Here is an 8,301-nt window from a genome sequence, read left to right as displayed (position 1 = left end):
CATGATTGAATGAAGTGTGATCAATCAAAGTGGTTGTGTATGACACTTTAATCAATAAGGGAAGTTTTGTTTCCCCCTGAAGATTCCCATTATGTTTTTTCCGTGCTGGAAGGTGTTGGGGCAGTCCCGGCTGTCCGGCCAAACGTAAGCAGAGCAAGAGAGAGAGGGAGAGGCATAGAGGGAAGGAGAGACAGACTCTGAAGTATTGGTCTTCAACCAGGTGTGAAAGGATTGGCAATAAAAGCAGGTTTGCGGAGTGACAAGCTGACTTGTGTAGAAGGTGACATCTCTGACTGATAGCTTTGGCTCAGTGGTAGGAGTATAAATATGCTAAATATGATGACAGGTTGAAAGGCCCATTGAATCAGACCACACAGACATAAGAGGGACCCCACCAATCTGTTTTCTCTTTAAAAGGGGGGGAAAGATGGAGTGAGTGAATGAACGAGTGAGTGCAGTCATGCCAAATAGGGCAGTTCTTAACACAATGTCCATAGCATTATACAGCATCTGAAGACTCCGGGGTTTCGACTGAGGGATGCATGAATAGATAGTGAAGCGAGGGAACGGGTTTGTCATGTGTCTGGGGTTTTAATATCCATCATTCCCTGCAATGACGCCGGTGAAGCTGTCTCATTTGCATCGCCAAGCTAGTTTAAAGGGGGCGATTGATAGGGGGTGAAATGATGTTTTTAGATGTACAAAGATTGAACCAAAAGAGGTGAGATTGCTAAGTCTGTAAATGTCTGTCTTTTCAGATTCTTTATTTACAGAAACAGCCAGTATTTACACAATAAAATGTCATCTCTCTTCCGTCAGTCGTATCAATATTCATTCAGCGTAATCACCAGGGGTGGATATAGAAACGGCAAAAATTCAAACGGAAAGAATATTTCCCAGTGTGCTTATCATATCATGAACATATGATCACTGAACTACTCCTGAATAACAACGAACTTTTCTAGCATAGATAAGCTGTGCAGTTATGCTCAACATAAAGCCACCAAGACTACAGCAATGGAGAACCTGGACCTTATGGAGCAACATTTTAACTACCTGAAGGCCATCAGCTCAAGTGGAGCCGTTGTAAGTTACGGAATTGTATATTGTGCTTGCGGTGTCAGGTTTATAGTATCACGGTAAACCACATATCATGTTTAATGGAAGTATTTTCCCTCGGGGAACTTCACTTTGCTTTTTTTCGTCGAACTGTAATTCGTGATGTGGTATTGAGCTTTCAATCTTCCCAACGGTTATCTCGTAAACTTAAACTTTTCCCCCCCTCGTTGCCCCAGATCAGGAGGTCCTGTCGAACAGAGCCTTTTATAGTGACTGCTGACTCTCACGGCCGATCCTTTATTGCCGAGAGCCTGTCACTCGCCAGGCTAGGCGTGTTATCCCAAGGCTTCCTTTAGCACTGGCCAGGGACGTTGGGAAAAGGATCCAGTCAGCTACAGTCCTACTCGTAGCCCTAAGACCCAGGTTCAGCCAGCCAACCAGTCAGCCCAACCCACACCAGCAAAACCTCTCAGCATCGATTGTAGCCCAGCTCTATGATTAAACTCCATGCGAAATGAAATGAAGGGTTTTAACGACCTGGTTTGAAATGTTTTCCCTCCCCACAAGCCTTTTGTTGTGACATCATGGAAATGAAATAGTAATATTCAGTGAAAACAACCCGCTGACGAAAAATCGCAAGTTTTAAGATAAATATGTCAGGGTTTGAGTCATCAGCTACATTCTCTCTAATTCATTCTCTTTCAACCAGAGCAGAGCGTGTGTGAACGGTCGACCAAGCAATCACACCCAATGCCTCGATCACCCAATCTCCCACACACCTAAAACCGCCTCTCTCAAGACAATTTCCTAACTTAAATTTTGGTTGCTGAGGCTTGCAAGACCAGTTAGCCTACATAAAATCTATAACCTAAAACCAGCCTTAACTAATGTGAATGATGTCAGCCTGACCGGCCTCCCCTGTGGTGGTGCAAGCATGAAAACAGTTGAGGATGGTGTAATCCATGGAAACGCTGCTTACATAAAAAAAAAAGCACCAGCTCTATAGGCCTATTTAAAGTCACTTTTTATAATCAGCTCTCAAGGAATCAAAAAAAAGGCAGTGCAACATAATGGAATCAGCAGAGTGCCACATACTCTGGTAATTATGTTAACCTCTTTTAACAATAGACGCTCAGACAATTCTGTCAGGCTTACTGTGGAGGCTGTTGCCGTTGTATGGCAAATAAATAGCCGCAGCGAACATGTGTGCTTGTCCCGGACGATTTGTGTGATGTAATTACATCTAAAATGCTTTTTAGCTGCCTCTTTAATTGACTTTCCCCCAGGAGTGATTTGCAACTATCAAGTTCCTCATCGTGGCATGTCATTGTCTTCGGTCAAGGACTGGGGATTATTTGCGAGCGCTTAAATCCAGTTTCCTGACCGGGCCGTGTTCGATCAGCTCGTCAGCTGTCTGTCTGTGGACATGCTCTGTATAACCCACCAGCCCTCTTCTTCCATCAGCTCCGACTGCTAATAAGAGTCGCTGTTAATGCATATTAAGTATTCTTTACCCACTTTGTTAAGAGTCCTTTAGAGCCACTTGCACGTGTTTGACTTGAAATACATCTTGACAGCTATTTAAACAGGCCCAGATATTAAACATTCAGTCAGACACCTTTTGAGTAAGGTAATCTTGCAGTGTCACGCAGGACTGCTGACTACCAATCATCTCATATGTATTCCACTTTAGCTGGTACTGTATTTTAATGCCCTACATCTCAGGGCTGCATTTCAAGTGTGATTTATATCTTCTCAAGTCATCAGTTACCATCAGATCCAAGGATTTGGCTTCCTGCTCAGAGGACTAGCATAGCTAATAAACTACAGGAGGGAAAAAGGAAAAATATTGCTGAACAAAAATACTTAATAATTAAGTTGTGTGAAATCTTAGCGAAAGATGTTGGTGGAAATTGACGAGTGGAGAGTTGATGAGAGAGATACAGAGAACGTTGGAGAGAGTCAGGGTGCGGTGAAGGATACAGACGGATGGGGAGTGGGAAAGATAGTGTCGAAAATGGTCGAAAATTCAAGGGAAATAGAAAGGTTTGGGATGGGCAGCATATTGGTACCCATGCCTGTGTCTCATCCTTAAACCAATTTCCTTCCCAAAGATCCTGGGGGACTGTCTGACTCACACTGCTTCCTCTTTTAGGGCAGGATTACTCCAAGTGTTCATCCTGCTTTTACAATTAGATCACTCTGCCAGATGCCGAATTCATCAAGAGGCAGACATATTTGTTTTCTGGTGCGTTTGGAGACTGCGGGAATGTCTTCTCCATGTCTGAGTCTGTGTTAGCAGGCTGGCCTACACAACGCACGCCTTGTAGACATTCCACATGACACGTATTCATGATTCATTTATCTTGAGCTTCACCCAGGTATGGCAGGTCCACTCCGGGTCACTGCACAGGAGATCCTGGGAAGATGAGAAGACTACACAGGCACTGAAGAAGTGGTTTCAAAGTGTAGGGGGTTGAGTTTGGCATGGTTGGAAAGGATTGGGGGATGCAGGGGGGTTTAGTATTGCATGCTTTACTACTTGAGCTTAGGTGTTATGAGGATGCCACTGTCAATTTGGGTTTTTTACACAAATTATTTATTATCCAATAAATGTTTTAAATTAATTCAGTTTTTTTATGAAACAATTACAGTACTACAGCAAAAGCTTTGAACAGAGCACATCAGGGACTACCCGTGGCCTGAAGTAGAAAAAAACAACATTCAGTTGGTGCGCTGTCCAGACTACAAAGTGGATATGCCTTTTGGACCTCGGAAATATAATTGCTGTGCGAGTTTGAACAAAAGAATGGTTTCCAGACAAACAGTGGACCCAACAAAATAATAGGGTTATTTGGCTGAGAAACCAGGGCTCCCTTAGTTCAGCGTACATTAGCAGTGTGTGTGGGAGCGTGTGCATTTCTCCCCTCTCTCTCTTCATAGCATAATGTCAATGGAAACGCACTACAATCACTTAATGTACTCCACAGTCCCACTCTACATATGGGCTTTAAACACTTTAATCGAAGACCTGCTCATTTTTATTGGTGTTCTTTATAGGTAAGGCTGGTGATGATTTTCAAATGCACTCAGTGATTTGTGGCTCATTAGGGCGAGAGTCAGCTCCACAGGAGAGCATGTGTTTGTTCGGGGGGGGGGGGGGGGGGTCATGATGTAGGAGGTAAGAGACAAGAGGGCCGGAAGTAGGAGACAGAAAACAGTAGGAGGTACAGTAGGCTTCAGGAAGTACAGTCCCAGTAAGGAAACAACAGGAGACAGGAGGAAGGAGTTAGGTCACAGGAAAGGGAAGATAAGAAACAGGAAACAGCAGGTAGGAGGAAGGAGTTAGGTCACAGGAAAGGGAAGATAAGAAACAGGAAACAGCAGGTAGGACACATCCGCTTGGAAGAAGAAGAAGCCATGGAAGTACAAGCAGTCCCCCCTGGGGGTGGTGAGGCGTGTTCATGTGGGGGATGCTGTGTTGTGGGGGCGGGGCCCGAGCAGCAGGCAGCAGCAGGCAGCACCTCAGCACCTCCCAGGCCCTGGGATGCTGCGCCAGGCGGGGGGACAGAGGGCATACAGCCGGCCAAACCTCCTCTTCTGCATGCCAATTAGGCCGCTCCCTCTCTCTGTCAAAGCAACATGCGAGATCAGGGAGGTTTTGCCAGGATCATGCCTGCATGCCAAGCGATTTGTTCATCTTAAAAGGAAATCATTTTGGATAGAGACCGAAGGGGAGAGTTTAAAGTGTCCCCGAAACAAATGATTAATCTTTTGTTGATTTATTCATCGTTCCTCAACAAAGCTTGATACACCCATTTTCACGTTTGTTAATTCTGCCAAACCCGTGAGAAGCTTCCTGAGAATATTTCGGAGTCAAAGTGAACTTAGAGAATATTGAGAGGACTTGGCCTCTACAGTCTGCCAGAGCTCAGAAAAACTCTACTCCACAGCTGCCTGTCTGACTGTCAGATTGTTTACTCTGTGTTTCTCGCTTACGGAGGGGTCGTTCTCCATCACCTGTAAAAGTGTCAGTCTGGCGGCGCCCATCTGAATGCAATGCCTAGCAGCCGTTATTCACCCAAAGGTGTCCCAAGCAATTCTCAGGTGGGGAATTTTACAAGTCGTGTATATTTCCATTTTTAATGAGTAGAATGCCAAGCGTGTAAGAAGTTAATTATGTAATACAGTGGAGGACAGGATTGCCCTTCAGAGGAAGAATGGCTACACCCAAAAGGCCAAGACTCCTTTTATTTGGTCTCGCTCACCGAGATGATTTAAGCTGCTGCGTTCCAATGACAAGTGACTTTGTTATTCTGGTGTCAGTTTCCATATTATGGCTGTCATCTCTGTGTTAATGTATGTACACCAGTGAAAGCTGTTGGGGGAAGTGTGTGTGTGTGTGTTGGGTACGTGTGTCGGGGTGTGTGTGTGCGTGTCGGGGTGTGGGGTGGAGATTAAATGGACACACATGAAAGAAGCATAAAAACAGATGAACTATATGGAGCAGGAAATACGCTGAGTTAATCAACCTTTGGTTGTAATGAGCTGTTGTGTAGGCCGACTTAATTAAAAGGGATGTTAAATAATTCCTCAGTTGTCATGGTACCTTGAACCCAACAGTGCGTTACAGCTGGGCTTGGTGTGCGACCCCCCCACCTCCCATTCTCCTACATCTAGGCAAATCCAGGAATGTCTGGAATGTCGGCTTATTAAGGCTTTACCTTCCTGGGGAAAAGACCCCTAACGGGAAATGTCAGTATTGATTCTCCCCCTTCATTAATACGATCCTTCCTTCCCCAGGGCTGTGAATAAGGGTGTGTTTGATGGAGGACGCGGGCGGCGTGTCGGAATGAGGTGTGTTCCCAGCCTCAAGACCGTGTGAGTCCTCCCCATCACACTGGCTACGGCCCCCTTCAAGGGTTTATAATGGGGACGACAGTTCAATAGGGATCTAGAGGGAAAGGGTACCCTTTAATTCTTCTCAGGGCTGAGTGCACTTGTCACGCCGTCTCAGCGCTAACGCTCAGCAGTGACGTGCATGCGCACACACACACCCTCTCGAGCAGAGTACCTCGACACAGCAGCGGGTCCGAAACTGGCTTGGATTCAACCTTGTTTGTCCTACTCTCCCATTTCCGACAGTGCAGATGTCTCCAAAATGAAATCAATCAATGTAACGTTTCGTAAACATTGAATTAGGACACATAATTATGTGTCCTGTGAGTGATCTTGCGTTTTGAGCGAATATTAAATTTCGCTCAGTGTGAAATTGCTGTAGGGATTCAACCACAGTCAAACATGATCAACTTTCAGGAGATTTAGGCAGGGAAATTGTCATTTAATGCTTGAACATCCAACTATTCTCATGAAATGAAAAATCTGAGAGCACAAAACGGAAGTCGAAGAAGTGTTTGAGAAGTGATTAATTCATCAATCAAGACTGCATTATTATCCCTAAGAAATGCAGACGACATTTAATAATTCCAGATGCAATTATTGTTGGAAGTGTGTAATTCAATATTCCTTATCTTGTCATGGCTTGACTTGACTTCATCCCAGCCGCCCCTGGTCCCCTACACCAGCAGCCTCCCAGAATGCTGACAATGCACTCTCTGTCAGCCAGCTTTTACAATAGCATATATCAACCCTTAAACACTTCGGAGGAACATTCAAACATCTGTGTGTGGATAATTTTTGATGGCCCTATGAATTCTGTCCAGACTGGCACCTAGTGCAGAGTAATACATGTGTAACAAAATGAAGTATCCATGCTTGTGGCAGTAGGGATTTTTGTTTTTTTGACTTTGTAGCAAGCGAGGAGCTGGTGGCCACGCGTACTGTGGCACTGTCTCCTCCCGTCACAGTGAAGGAGTTTGGGCCTCAGGCACCGCATCTGAAAAGAGGCTCGATATACATCTCCTGTTTTACATAATAAACGCCTGAATAAGAATGCTGCATGGCCAGCTGAGGCCCTATGCTCATGGTGTTAAAGGGAAACACGCTGTCGTTGCAGACCCTGCATGTGAAAGCATTGTTAAATGTATTCAGACCTCTTAAACACCAAAAAGGAATACAGAAGCGGATGAAAGCCCTTTTTTCCACATGAACTACAGTCCATAGTGTATTTACAGCAGCAGGGGGGGTTGCATTACAGTCTACATGCCTTTGATTCTCTTGGATTGTATTAACTCCTGATGGATGTGGGTTTTCTTTTGTTGGTGAAACCAGGTCCTTCCCATTGCGGTCAGTCATGGTCATAGAGTTTGACCGCTTGAACTGAGTGTGCTCCCTCGCCAGCCCCACGGGCCATCCGACCACACAGATCCTAATGGATGTGGGTCTGGACTGGCCGCCCCACAGCCAGTGGGAATGATTGGCTAATTGACCAGCAAGAAATTGTGGCCAACGGCTCCACTTTCTGCACTGCATGGTCAAACATTTCTCCAACTTCCTCACTCGGACTAGCATCAGATCAGTTGTATAAATCGAGACATGCAAGGCCCCTTTGTCCTCGTTATTGTTCCTGTTGTCAGCTGTGGTCCTGTCTCACTGAGAGGGGTAGGCCAATGAAGGGGCAGACAGAGAGGGAACAGTGCATAATAGCTGCAAGGATACTCTCATACATACTTGAAGCTTGTTAATAGCTTGTAGACAGCTACCTTGGCTTGTGCCTGTCTGAAGAGGAGAATGGATGAGAGCTTTTGAATTTTGTTGGTTGACATGACAACTGTACCCCAAAATAAGAACACAGCAGCTGTTCAGCAAATAATTGGTCCTCCACAGCTCCTTGTTAAAATGTCTTACCACATTTTCTTTTTCATCATCACAAACAACCTGCACATTTGAAGCATCAGCATATTTTCAACTCTCTGCAGACCATGGATGGCAATGATAGTGTTTTTATGTTTAACAGTAGCACCGATCTCTATGCCTTTGCAACAAAACAAAAAAAAAGCATTCCACGCTCCTAGGGAAATAACATTGTCCTGTGGAAACCATTTGGGTAAATTGTAGTGAAAACTGTGCTGTGCTTGAGAATATAAATGTTACACACTTCTTCTCCAGGGCCGCCCCAACCTGTTGTTTTTACCTCTTTTGGGGGGGGGGGTCCAAGTCTTAATTGGGGGGGGGTCAAATCCCCCCCGTAATTCGAACCCTGACTACACAGCTGTGCTGTATGCAAGGACTCAACACGCCTGGAATTCTACTGGATCTATCCTCTCAATGTACTGGTTCTAT

The sequence above is a fragment of the Hypomesus transpacificus genome, chromosome 1 (genome assembly GCF_021917145.1).
Source record: "Hypomesus transpacificus isolate Combined female chromosome 1, fHypTra1, whole genome shotgun sequence".
Classification (NCBI taxonomy): Eukaryota; Metazoa; Chordata; class Actinopteri; order Osmeriformes; family Osmeridae; genus Hypomesus; species Hypomesus transpacificus.
This window is presented reverse-complemented; position numbering follows the sequence as displayed.